This window comes from Otolemur garnettii, unplaced genomic scaffold (assembly GCF_000181295.1).
Source record: "Otolemur garnettii isolate 467f Iridium unplaced genomic scaffold, OtoGar3 scaffold00050, whole genome shotgun sequence".
Classification (NCBI taxonomy): domain Eukaryota; kingdom Metazoa; phylum Chordata; class Mammalia; order Primates; family Galagidae; genus Otolemur; species Otolemur garnettii.
In genome coordinates this window covers 502,698-516,589 of record NW_003852445.1, presented here as the reverse complement: position 1 = coordinate 516,589, position 13,892 = coordinate 502,698, and the positions used below count along the sequence as shown (strand labels likewise).

The 13,892-nt window shown below is 41.3% G+C and overlaps 1 pseudogene; it reads left to right on the top strand.

Annotated features, from left to right (window-relative positions):
- The first annotated feature begins 3,153 nt into the window (after positions 1-3,153).
- On the top strand, positions 3,154-4,529 carry LOC105887150 (annotated as a pseudogene).
- The last annotated feature ends 9,363 nt before the right edge of the window (positions 4,530-13,892 follow it).

Sequence of the window (13,892 nt, the reverse complement as noted above, 5' to 3'; positions counted from 1 at the left end):
AGGATTAGTGCCCTTATAAGAACAGACACCAGAGAGTTTGTTCCCTCCTTCTGCCCTGTGAGCATAGTGGGATAAGGCGGCTGTCTATAACCCAGTGGGAGAACCCTCACCACAAATCAACCCTGCTAACACCTTGATCTTAGACTTCCAGTTCCCAGAACTGAGAAAATAAACTTCCATTGTTTAAGTGACTCAGCATATGGTGTTTATTATGGAGGAGGAGGAGGAGAAAGAATTCTCAGTGAATTGAAGTACTAAATATGAAGAAAATATATTCATAATATCTTGGAAGGAAAAAAAGGACATCTTGAAGCAACAAGTCTGAACGAAGGGAAAGACTGATGAATTTGATATAATATCCACAATCTTTAGCTATCTCAACCTTAAAACTAAGACGAAATAATTGCTAGTAGTCCTTAAAACTCTAAAATTCTATAATTCTATAAACCCAGTAAAATTCATGTTGAAACCTTATCCCCTAATATGATGGTATTAAGAGGTGGAGCCATTGAGAAGTCTTCAGGATTAGAAAGATTATGAGGAGCAGCCCTCATGAATGGGATTGGGGAGGACAAACCAAAATGACCACTTCCCAACGAACCTGGAAGGAGGCCCTCAGGAGACACAGAATCTGCTGGGCCCTTGATCTTGAATGTCCCACCCTCCAGAATTGGAAGAACACTTCCTGTTTGTCATTTAAACCATCAGTTTATGGTATTTTCTTCTAACAGCCCAAACTAAGATATCTTTTTTCATAAATGGGGAAAATGTAGGACAATCCACTAGAAATAACAATTTGGACTCAACAGGTAATGTAAATCAGCATCACAATTTCCTTGTAACCATTTCCTTGGAAAACCATCTAGGTGCTCATTAACTTTTCAGAATCAAGTAATACCAAATATTTCAACAAAACGAATTTATGTTTTCCTTTTCTCTCTCTTTTTTTTTTTTTTTTTTTAGAGACAGAGCCTCAAGCTGTCCCCCTGGGTAGAGTGCCGTGGCATTACAGCTCACAGCATCCTCCAACTCCTGGGCTCAAGCAAGTCTCCTGCCTCCGCCTCCCAAGTAGCTGGGACCACAGGCGCCCGCCACAACGCCCGGCTATTTTTTGGTTGCAGCCGTCATTGTTGTTTGGCGGGTCCGGGCTGGGGATTCGAACCCGCCACCTTAGGTGTACGTGGCTGGCGCCTTAGCCAGTTGAGCTATAGGCGCCGAGCCTGTTTTCCTTTTCTCAATCAACCTTTTCAGCTCCTCCCTAAGTTTTGAAGTGCAAATATAATGTTGTGAGCTACTGAGTGACAGGACACCTTGTCCCCAGTACTCTGTGTCACTAAGGTACATATCAGTCATACCTACAAAACTGGGGAGGAGGATGCACATATAATATCTAATTGAAATGTCCTTGCACTCTGTGAGATTCTTATCTCTTAGGCTGACCATAAGGGTGATCCTACCTTATCTGGACCATACCTCCTTCCTATAACTTTCAACAAAACTGACTCTAATAAGTCTTAATCCTTTGTTCTACAATTTATTTACAGAGTATTAGTCCTGCAAGATGTTCCAAGAAAAAAGGATTCCACAAATGTTCAGAAATGCGCCATGTTACCACTCACTCCTGATCAATTCACGACGAACATTCAACATTAAAGACTTTGAGAAGCCCCAGAGTTAAGAAATCTGATTTACACTCTTTAATCTGGGTTCCTTGACCCAAGTGACTATAAAATATTTATTAACACCCTATAAAACTTGTAGTTTAAGGAAATCACTTTGGTAGGTACTTAACCATATTTCCTCAAAAATGATGAGTAAATATTTCAAATTGTGTATAAAAACAGCACAGTGCACCCCATGACAGTATCAATGTACACAGCTATGATTTAATTTAAAAAATGTGATGAGATTTAATTCGCACATAGCTAAACTGGAGGTGATTTTGTTTTTTTGCTTTTGACATTCTGTACCACTCAACCACCTAACACTTTCCAAATATTGATTTTCCAACACTCACTTGTTTAAAGTTAAAATTTTACCCTTGACACAGGAAACTGAAGCCCACCAACCAATGAATCTGGTCACATGTGATAGAAACAATCATCACCTATCTAGTCCAAGTATGAAAGTCACTGTTACCTTATCACAATGTAATTTATACTTAATCTTTTCTGGTTGTTCTAGTGTTAGTTTTGAGAACTGCACAGTTTATGTTAAAAACCATCAGGCCTGGTGGCTCACACACATGACCTCAGCACTTGGGGTGACCCAGGCAAAAGGATCACTTAAGCCCAGTGTTCCAGACCAGTCTTTTGTAGACTCTGTCTCTACAACAAATTTAAAAATTATCTATGTGTGATGTCATACATCAGTCATCCCAGCTACTTAGGAGGCTGAGGATTGCTAGGGCCCAGGAGTTTGAGGTTACAATGCAGTATGATCTTACCACTGCAACACTGTCACTCCAACAGCGTGACAAAGTAAAACTCTGTTCCTTGCCCCAAAAAGAATGTATGGGACAACAGGCTTACGCTCAGCAAATGGACATACTTGTAAACACAGAACACTTTGTTAACTATTTGTACTCTTCAGTTTTTCAGCATTTGCTTCCTTAATAGTAAGTGTTCTTTCATCCGTGTAGCCATGACAAGGAAAAAGAAAACAAATGAGGCAGGGTGAGGACAACCCCAAGTGCTCTGTCAGAGACGCCCTGACTCCAGGAGCTGAGCACTCAATGGATAGGGCATCTTGAATATGTATCCCCACTGCCTTCTGGCCTCTATGGTTCCTGATAAGTCAGCTGTCAAGTTTACTGAGGATCCCTAGTACATGGTGAAAGGAGAAGATGAGGAAGAGAACAATGTGGAAGTATGAGAAACCAAAATTAAAAGTGGGATATTCTTCATGGTCAGCCTTCCAGTTGCTCTTGATCCTGGATCAAAGATTTCAGTCATTGTGGAAACAATCTACACCAGTGATTCTCAAACTGTGGGTCGTGACTCCTTTGTAACAGTGAAAATACATGGCTGTATTAGGAAGGTTGAGAACCACTGGCCTACACCCATGTTCTTCAGCCATATTCAACCCAGATTACCCAATCATAAAACGGTTTGTGGTGTCTGAGGGAACCATTATTTCTTCTCTCCTTACCCAACAAAGACACAAACCATGCATGTGAAGCTTGCCTCTGGAAATGTGGAGAGCTACACCAAGCTGGGAAACCCTGTGTGCACTGAGGACCTGCTGGACTATGGGCCTCTCAGATATGTCCCTGACTATTGTTAGGATACATTCAAAATACATTATGAGAACAGCAGCCCTTTCCTGACTCCTGACCATCACCAGCATGACCTACATCACTGAGGTCTCTCACTGGGGTAACATTGCTGTGGAAGGAAACATGGGCTTGAAACACACAGGGGCTGTGCTTAAGGGGCATCTCATGGTGAGATTACCAGAGACAGCCTGATAGCAGATATCCTCCCTGCTGCTGCCCACGATGTTTATTACCAGAATGAGATTGGCTATATTTCCACCAGCCACCTCTTTATTTTGAATGACTCTGTAGCGATAGAAGAGAGCCATGGCCTCATTTTCCTCTCTTTGGAGGGCAGAAGACCCACTACATCACTGAACCTCCCAAGCTAAGAGTACCTCTATAATTTGGGTGACCAAAATGCACTGAAGATGAGGTTAGACCATGTGTTTGAGAAGCAAGTGGTAGATTCTGACTGTGAAGATCATTTTGCCTGAAAGGGTCAAGAATATCCAAATCGATAGTTTCTATGAAATCAGCTGTGCCCCAGATGAGCTGCACTACACCTATCTGAACACATTTGATCGCCCTGTAATTGTGGCCTACAAGAAAAATCTGGTAGAGCAGTACATTCACGGCATTGTGGTGCTAGTTCTCCTTCAATAAGGTGCTGGTGCTGCAGGAGCCCCAGCTGGTGGTGGCTGCCTTCAACATCTTGTTCTTCACCGTCATCATCTATGTATGGCTAGACCAGTGATTCTCAATATTCTTAATGCTGCAGCCCTTTAATACAGTTCCTGTGGGTCGGGACTCACAGGTTGAGAACCACTGGGCTAGACTTTTCTATCACCATGGATCTAGCCACAGAAGCCAGGATGAAGATGTCCTGCATCACAGAGAAGGACTTGACCCTAGTCACCGAGAGAATAGACCACTTAGACAAGACTGTCAATAGGTACGAGCAGTCCTGGGATGTCTCTACCTTCAACAGTGGCAAGAAGAGCCTGGAGACTGAACATAAGGCCTTCACCAGTGAGACTGCGCTGCTGCAATGCAGGCTAAAGATGAATGCTCCGATCTACGTGACAGAGTGAGCAAAATGCAGAAGCTGGATGCACAGGTCAAGAAGCTGGAGTGCAAGTCAGGAGTAGAGGCTGAGTGGCTGATGCCAGGCAAGCTCAAGAAGGATACCTATGTCAAGAATGAGAAGCTCATCTAGGGAAAGTGCAGGGAGCTGGTCACCAAGATCGGCCACATCCTGGCTGCTCTATAACCCCTGCCTGCTGTACTGAGAGTGGGCCCAGGTGCCTGTACTTTCAGATGGCATGCAGAGGAGGGGAGGAGGCTGAACACCGAGGCCTTCGAACGCTGGCACCTACAGTTTGCAAAAGGTCTTTGAGGAAGAGAAGCCACAGCCTGCCTCAGGCAGTGTGCAAAGCTTATCCCTTGTCCCTAAACCCTTCCTTTGTTCTTTTTAAAGAAAAAAAAAATCCCATTAAAAACAAAACACCTTTGTGTTTTGAACAAAGGAATTTCTAATAGTTAACTGGTATTGTTTTTTTAGCCTGTAAGTCTGTTAGCCCCCTATTTTATGCCCTTCTAATTCCTGATTAGGAAATTCCTGGGAATTTTGTGCATATGTGTTTTGTTTAGAAAAGTGTGCATGAACAAATGGAAATGAAGCAGGGACTGTGGGGAAAAAAAAAGAAGAAGAAAGAAAACAGAGGGGCAGTCTACCTCTACCTGAAATTACAATCATCAACAAATGCTCGGGTGCTGGAAGATTATATTACAAAATGGTGTTTATCGAGTACTCTTTTAATCCATTCTAAGGATTCTGTGACACAAATAATTATAGCATTTGAAGACCATCGGATCTCAATGAAAATCAAAAGAAAAATATTGAACCTATCCCTATTAAATAAACTCACAGTTACTACTTCTAATTGCAGCTATTACTAAATATAGAAAAGGCATTCAATATTAGCTCCTATTGTCAAACTCTATGCTTGTAAAAGATCACATTTTTCTTCATATTAATGCACACTCATTGCTGTCAATTCACATTTACCAACTCCCTTCATGCCCTCATCCAAAATATACCACTTTTAGGAAGTCTTCTGTTACTAACATAATTCAAGACATCTACTCAATACCCTATTGTACTAAGTGTTTAAGTTAAGTTGTACTTGGTAATGTGCTGCTTGAGGAGGAAGTTTTTTATCTTTATGAATATACATGAATCCTTCCCATCTAGAGTACCCTGAGGATTTCTTTCACAATTCAAGGCTTTTTCAAAGTTTCTACCAAAACACTCCTTTCATTAGTTCTGCCACAAAATGAAAATTTATGTCAAGTCTTCCATTTTACCTTCAACATCCATTAGAAATATAAATTAGATACCATAATACATTTGTTTTCACAGAAAAATAAAGACAGGTGTGGGTGACAACGTGGAGAAAGTGAAACCCTTGTGCACCAAAGGGTTTATAAGGATTAGAACACGGTGCAACCACTATGGAAACCAATATGCAGGTTCCTAAAATATTAATGAGAAAGTCTCCATATGATCCAGTGATCCCACTTCTGGGTATATGCCCAAAAGAACTGAAAGTAGGGTCTCAAAGAGGTATTTGCACATTCATATTCATAGCAGCACTATTTACAATCGCCATAGGTAGAAACAACCCAAGCGTCTGTTGACAGATTAGTGGATAAACAAAACATGGTACATATATACTGCATGGAATATTAGCCTTAAGAAAGGAAATTCTGTCACGTGGTACAATGTGGATGAACCTTGAAGACATTGCTAAGTGAAATAAACCAGTCTCTCTCTCTCTCACACACACACACACAATACACAAATACTGTATGATTCCACTTACACAAGGTATCTAAAATAGTTAAATCAATGGAAACATAGAATAGTGGCTATAGTGGCTGAGGAGAGGGAGAAAAGAGGAATTGTTGTTTAATATAAAGTTCCATTTGTATTTGCAAATGAACTGTATAATTAAAAATGGTTACAAGGGTAAATTTTATGTTGTGATTTTAATCACAATTTTTTTTCCCAGTTTTTGGCCAGGGCTGGGCTTGAACCTGCCACCTCTGGCATATGGGTCTGGCACCCTACTCCTTTGAGCCACAGGCACCGCCATTAATCACAACTTTGTTAATGTTTTTCAGCAACTCATTTGTCTTAAACCTTCAAGTAGTACTGACATTACTACTTTTACCCAACACTTAAGAGGAACCTACAGAATAAAGTTGCATAAAAGCCCCACATGGGTCTGAATGTGGTCACAGAGCAAACCCTTCTGCTTCACTCACATCCCCTGCTCAATTCACCATTTAGCCAACAAGCAACTACACTGTAGTAATTGAAGAATATGGAAATACTAATAATTAGGCCATAATCCCTGACCCAGCGCAGATCAGAGAAACCCACAGGATGTAGCTCAGTGCTAGCACCCTATCCTGTGTGCAGTACACTGACCAGTTCTCGGATTAATTCTGCAGTTGTCGTCAATGACCTGCTAAACTACAGGAGGAAAGGAGGACTTCTCTGGACAAAGTTTCCAGAACAGTTAGCACAAAGAACACTGCCTGCATGTAGGATGGAAGTCAATAAAAATTTTCTTTAAAACACTCTACAGAAAGTTCTTTTGTAAAAAGAGAAAACCTTGAAGTAAAAATGACAGCAATGCCTTTGCATGAAAGCAGACGCACTGAGCATCCTCATGGCACATATTAGCCTGGCACGGCAGGGACAGGCTCTCCATAGCAACAAGAGCGAGCACGCGCTGTCCAATGAGATAGAAAATGCATGGGTGAGAGCCATAAAGAAATTTATTATTACAAATTCCAGTGTTTTATCCATCGGACCAGATAAATTTAATTCTGAGCAATGTTTGTAATCACAGCACACAGTTGTTCCCTGAATAGCAATAACCCTACCTCCTTTCTGGTGGGTCACTGCAATGTCAATTTTATCACAAATCCTGGTACTGTGTCTCCCTTTACAAACACAAGAGACGGTCTGTGAGAACATCCTCTCTTTCCTTAATAATGCCTGGTTATGTTACCACAGAAACAGCTTCACCTCCAAGGGAATCTGATAAAAAAAGGCGTTCTGGGAAAAGTTGATTTTCTCCATCCTTGGGGTCTCCTCTTAGACTTTCATCATTTCTGAATTATTGCAAAGCCTCCTACCTGGGCTTCCTTCCTCCAGACCGGCACACCTCAAACCCATCCTAGTTTAATGCTCAGAGTTCATCTTTCTCAATTCCAAAACTTATCTCGGCTCTCCTCTGCTTAAAACCTTCAATCACTCTCAAAGCCTTCGTGATCTCTGTCGTGGCCCAGAAGGCTTTTTGTAATTTAGTCCCTGCATGACCCATTCTTAGAACATTTTTACTTTAAAATAATTTCAAGTTTACAAAAATATTGCAAAAATAGTAAAAAGAACTTCTGATATTTTTCATCTGAATTCACCACTTACTAACCTCAATCTTAGCTGAATTAGTAGTTACCTTGTATTTAATTCATAGTGTCTGGTACATAAGGTATCCCACAGATTTGTGGAAGAAATCAATCTGTAAGTGAATCGAGGAGGAATTCACAAAGGGCCTAACTTTTGGTTAAACAGAATGAATTGAATACAAAATGTCACCAGCACGGCCCTCCTGAATTTCTCAAATAGGTGTTAAAAACATATTTTTAGGAGATAATAGACATGAAAACATTTAAACTTGTAAGGAGAAAGCTAAAAAAAACATTTTTAGGCAGTACCTGTAGCTCAGTGGGTAGGGCGCTGGCCACACACACTGAGGCTGGTGCGTTCAAAGCTGGCCTGGGCCTGCTAAACAACAACTGCAGCAACAACAACAAAAAAGCTGGGCATTGTGGCAGGCGCCTGTAGTCCCAGCTACTTGGGAGGCTGAGGCAAGAAAATCACCTAAGCCCAAGAGCTAGAGGTTGCTGTGAGCTGTGACACCACAGCACTCTATCCAGGGTGACAGCTTAAGACTCTGTCTCCAAAAATAAATAAATAAACATATAAAACATTTTTTTAAGGCATAAATCTATAAGGACAAATAAATAGAAAGATGACCAATCTGGGAAGATAACTGACCTGGCAGCCCTGGTAATGTGAACCCTAGGGGGGAACAAACCAGAAAGGCTTAGAAATTGGAGGCCCAGGTATCTCCTAATGTGTAGGTATAGAGAAAAGTTAGCTGAAATACCTTACAGCAGTTAGACATTCCCCCCCATCTCCTGCCCAAACAACACAATCACATAAACTGAATCCTTCTAAAACCAGCAGAAAATCTTCTCTAGAGAAATTCACTCAACTGATAATCAGGGAGCAACTCCCAGGTGCCAGGCTCAGTCCTAGATGCCCAGAGATCTCCAAAGGAAAAAATAAAGCTAAGACCTGTCCTTGTGGAACTTACGTTCTGTCCAGGAGCCACAAACAAGTGGATCTGCAACGGCTCAGACCTTAGGACAGCCATGGCATAAGAGGAAGCAGGCCAGGTGGCAGGAAGCACCAGGCAGTTCTTGCAGCAGAGCAGAGACCTGAGGGAGACGTGAGTGGTTCGTAGCCCATAGGGGAAAGCCCCACAGGCCCGCAGACCCCGAGATCGGGAACAGCAAGCTGGCTGCGGGGGTGGGACAGACAAGGCCAAAGGGGCGCAGCATCTGAGAAGGAGTGAGGCCAGGCCACTAGCCGACCGGTCTGGTGATGAGTCCCCTGCTGGACTGCATGTTGGACTCACCTGGAGAGCTTTAAAGAGATTGACATGTGTCCTACCCAGTGTTTCTAATTTGAATTTTGATTGGTATGAAGTGTGTTCAGATGTCAGGAGTTTCAAAAATTTCCCTAGGTGAGTTTCACGTGTAGCCAGGTTAGAACCAGCGACTTAGAGGAACTCTAGGCTCGGGAGCTCCAGGTAGAGCTGGCAGATAGAGTGGAGGGGGCTTCCCTGAAACCAGAAAGATAAAGTATTAAGGGTAACAAACTGAAGCAGGAGACCCCAGCCCCTCCAGGCTTTCTCTCCCATCCAATGCAGAAAATACTGGTGTCCCGACTCCTATCCTTCTGTTGGAGACTAAGATAGGCAAAAAAACAATGAATGCAGCCAGCATGGGGAAGAGAAAACCCCAACAGCTGGGGTGAAATTGAGAGGTAAATCCCAACTAGCAGAATAGGAAAGTAAAAAATTTTCATGGGTGGAACTGAGAGAAAAATATAAAGAAACTAGAAATATGTAGATGCATTTGGGGACTTCACACCGTCTTCCCTCAGAGGGGAGGAGAGGAGGGAAAGGGCTTGATTCCAGGACCCCTCCCCCGAACCAAACTCCATGGACGCTCTTAACATAAAATGGAAAAGCATCTGCATGTAACCTAGGAACACCCTTCCATATACTTTAAATCACCTCTAGGTTATTTATAAAACCTAGTACATGTGAATGTTAGGTAAATAGTTACACTATATTTTTAATTTATGAGTTTTTTATTGTTGCAGTGTTATTTTAATGAGGGGTTTAAAAAAATATTTTCAATCCGCTGTTGTCTGTGGATATGGGACCCTTGGATATGGAGGGTGGACTGTAATTCAATAAGCAATTTAACCAAGGAGTAGAAACGCTTGACACGAAAATGATAGCTATGCTGTCTATGATGGATGGAAAACACTGCAGCATTGAATTGCTACAAGGGAGAAAACACGCAAACAATTCTACTGTTTTAAAGGTTTTTCATTTTCAAGAATGATAAAAAAAATCTTTTGAAATTGTTGAAGTGTAAACACACTCAAGAATATACGCAATTAGCTCTTAATATAAGAGACCACATGCTATCTCGAAGACTGTCCAATATACTTGAACAGAAGGTACCGGCCCTGCTCAGATGCACCTGGACAAGCCGCGCACCTGCATTTTGGCTGCTGTGCTACCCGTACAAAGAATCAAACACCACTGTTCATTTATTTTGCAAATCTTAAAAGTAGATTTTAAATTCCTAAAGGCCTAAAGAGCCCAAGAGTTGTAAGGGAGACAGACGCCTAAACAAGCGATTAGAATCCTTATAAGAACACCGCTCCAAGTAGAGAGACACACAGAAAGGAAGGGCTGACTGGCTGCGATGGTCACCAGGGAAAGACGTGGGAAGGAAATGAGGATTGATGAGTTTGGAAGGAAAAGGGAAAAAATATCTGAGTGTTACTTAAGAGTTCTGTGAATATGTAAAAAGAAAGCACTAAAAATCTATCAGATGAGGCCGTTGTGTTCATGAGGATCAATGACTGTACTGTTATATGCTTTCTTTCATTAATGTCAAAGTTTCTTTTCCCATTTGAATTTTTATTTTCCTGTAATGTTTGAACTCCTAGCTCCTTTCTGATAAAGCCTTTGGCTGTCCATTTAACTCTTCCAGGCATGCAGCAGCATGAGATCCTGCAAACCCCCTGCTGAAATGTATTCTCACTCAGATGCTCCCTCTTCTTCTCTCCTCTCACCTTCTAGATTGGCTGTGAAAGAGAATTGGGGCGGTAAGATATGGGGAGCCATCAAGAGAGCATGGGTGGCAATTATATTCTAGGCTTGAGCCTAGAAAACTAGCCAAAAACTGCAGGGAAAAAAAAAAAAAGAAAGAAAAGAAATCATGGGCGGCACCTGTGGCTCAAAGGCATACGGAGCCGGCCCTATATGCTGGAAGTGGTAGGTTCAAACCCAGCCCCAGCCAAAAAAAAAACTGCAAAATAAAAAAAAAAAAAGAATGAAAACTAGATAGCAACCAAATTGTGACTGAGAAGGAAAATGTAAATCAAGTTAACTTTTTGGTTTGAACAAATAATTACATTCTCTGTTAGCAGTAAGCAGACAAGAATCTCATTAAATATCTGGTGCCCTAGCTGCCCCTAATATGTATAAATCTGAAAGCTTAATCCACATGTATAATGCTTACAGGCACAGTGTACCGCGAGAAGGATGACATCCTAGACCACTAAATCAAAAGGTATCTCAAATAGTTATCTGATCTAAAGTTTTGGCCCTAAAACTAACCTCGTCCGGAAAAAATGATAGTAAGTTCATTTTAAGAATCATTATGAATTGTAGAATTCCAACAGTGAGATGAATAATGAAGCAAAGGTAATAAAAGAAGAATAAAAACTATGGTAGGGAGGTGGTAATTAAAAAGAAAAGCACCATTTGTTAAATTATGCAGATTACTTGTTTTCCAAAATCAAATCCTAATAGTTTATTATTCTAGTCATCATCAATAGATTATACCAGCTACACCTTTGTGACCAAAGGGAGCCAGATGCATGCCTGACCACTTTTGTCCTCAACAGTCAGTGACGTCACATAACTTACCATAAGAAGCTAAGAACAGCTATAAGCAACTCCAGTAGAGATGTTCATTTAATCAGTATCTTCGAATACTAAGTATTCTCTAAAAATTAGAGCTAACAGAAACATGTTTCTTTAAATTATAATTTGTATTCTAGTGCTTTCTTTTTTTTTTTTTTTTTTTTGAGACAGAGCCTCAAGCTGTCCCCCTGGGCAGAGTGCCGTGGCATTACAGCTCACAGCAACCTCCAACTCCTGGGCTCAAGCGAGTCACCTGCCTCCGCCTCCCAAGTAGCTGGGACCACAGGCGCCTGCCACAACGCCCGGCTATTTTTTGGTTGCAGCCGTCATTGTTGTTTGGCGGGTCCGGGCTGGGGATTCGAACCCACCACCTTTGGTGTACGTGGCTGGCGCCTTAGCCTGTTGAGCTATAGGCGCCGAGCCTCTAGTGCTTTCTTAAATAGAAAACGATGGACTATGTAACCTCTTGAGCTACTGGTATCTGCAGGCCTGTCTGCCCTGGCAGTGACCAGCATTTTAGCTATTGCCCATAGTTGTGTCCAGTCTCCCTCCTTCACCCCGACACAAACCCGCCAGCTGTTGCTCCTTACTAAGGGCCACACGATTGCCCTACGCACCCCACCTGCCCTACCTTTTCAGTTTCCCTCTCTCTGCTTCTCTGCATCCTCACCCTTGCCCACACCCTTCTCATCAAACCTTCTGATCTCTTGTCAGTCCGATAGCTGAAAATATGTATTTCAGTTTAATTAATTTGCATTTCCCCTGCCATGAGTGGCCAGAGCATCTTTAAGAGCCATTTGCGTTTCATTTTCTGTGAAAAGTCTGCTTACGCCTTTGCCTATTTTTAATAAGGTGGTTGTATGCATTGGAAATTGGTTCTCTGTAATGTAAGTTAGAATCCTACCCGCTCACACACAAACACACATAATCATTTCTCTTTTGGCTTTGGTTATGGTGGGTTTGACATGCAGAAATACTTAATTTTTATGTAAGAAAATTTAGTACTCCTTTCTTTAGGGTTTCTGGACTTTGTGTCATACTTAAAATGCCTTCCATGTTCTGACATTACAAAAGAGTTTGTCCTAATATTTTGTGGGTTTCTAATTTGTTTTACATTGAACTTTTTGACACACATAAACTTCACCTTTTATATAATATGACGTTTGAATCCTACTTTTTTCCCCAGAGGGTGAACTCCACTTGGACCAACACCATTATATTGGCAAATTCATCTCTTCCCCAGTGATTCAAAACGTTCTGAAGTGCTCTGGAGTTTTTTTTTTTTTAACTTTTTTTATTTATTTTTCTGATTCTCTGATGTTTAGAATTTCCAAGAAAATGACATCCAGATATAAGAAAATTCAGATTTAAGGCACTGCCTTCCACCTGCTTAAAGTATAGGCTTTGTTTTACCTGTGAGCACCTCAGGAGCAGTACTGGGAACCAGGTACCCTTATGTGACTAACACACAGTAAGTGCTTAATAAATGTTCTTTGGATGAAGAGTGAACTACACAGATTTCAGCTCTCTCAGGATCCGGGAGAGTTCCATATTCACTGCTGATAAACCAGGTATAAATCCCAAGTGGGAATTTACCAGGTTTTCCCGTTCAGAGTAGACCTTTCTTCTGTGACAAAACTCCTCCAGGCTAGTCAGTGTCTAGGAAACCCACTGATGGCAACGAAAATTTAATCACAGTTCAACTACATTACAACCCCTATGGAAGACAGTTGGGCAGTTTCTTATAAAATTAAGCATAAATTTACTCTATGACTCAGCAATTCTATTCCTAGGTATTTACTCAAGAGAAATGAAAACACAGAACCACAAAAAAACTTGTACATAAATATTCACAGAATTTTATTTATCACGGCTGAAAATTGCAGCCAAAACAAATGTCTGTCAATGGGGAACCAATAAGAAAACCGTGCTATGTTCACATGATAGAATATCACCCAGCAATAAAGAGAATAAGCTACATGCAACAACAGGGGTGAATCTCAGAATCATTATATTTTAAAGGCTAGGCATGAAAGAATAATACATATAATTCCATAAGGCAAATTAATCATGGTACTAGAAATCAGAACTGTAGCTGCCTAGGGAAACGGGTAATAGGGAAAAATGGGCCTTTATGGAGGGATGATACTATTTTATATCAGACATTTCAAAGTGTGGTCTCTAAACCCAGTAGCACCTAGGAATTGCTAGAAATTTAAATTCTGGGTCCCCGTTTGAGATCTACGGGATCTGAA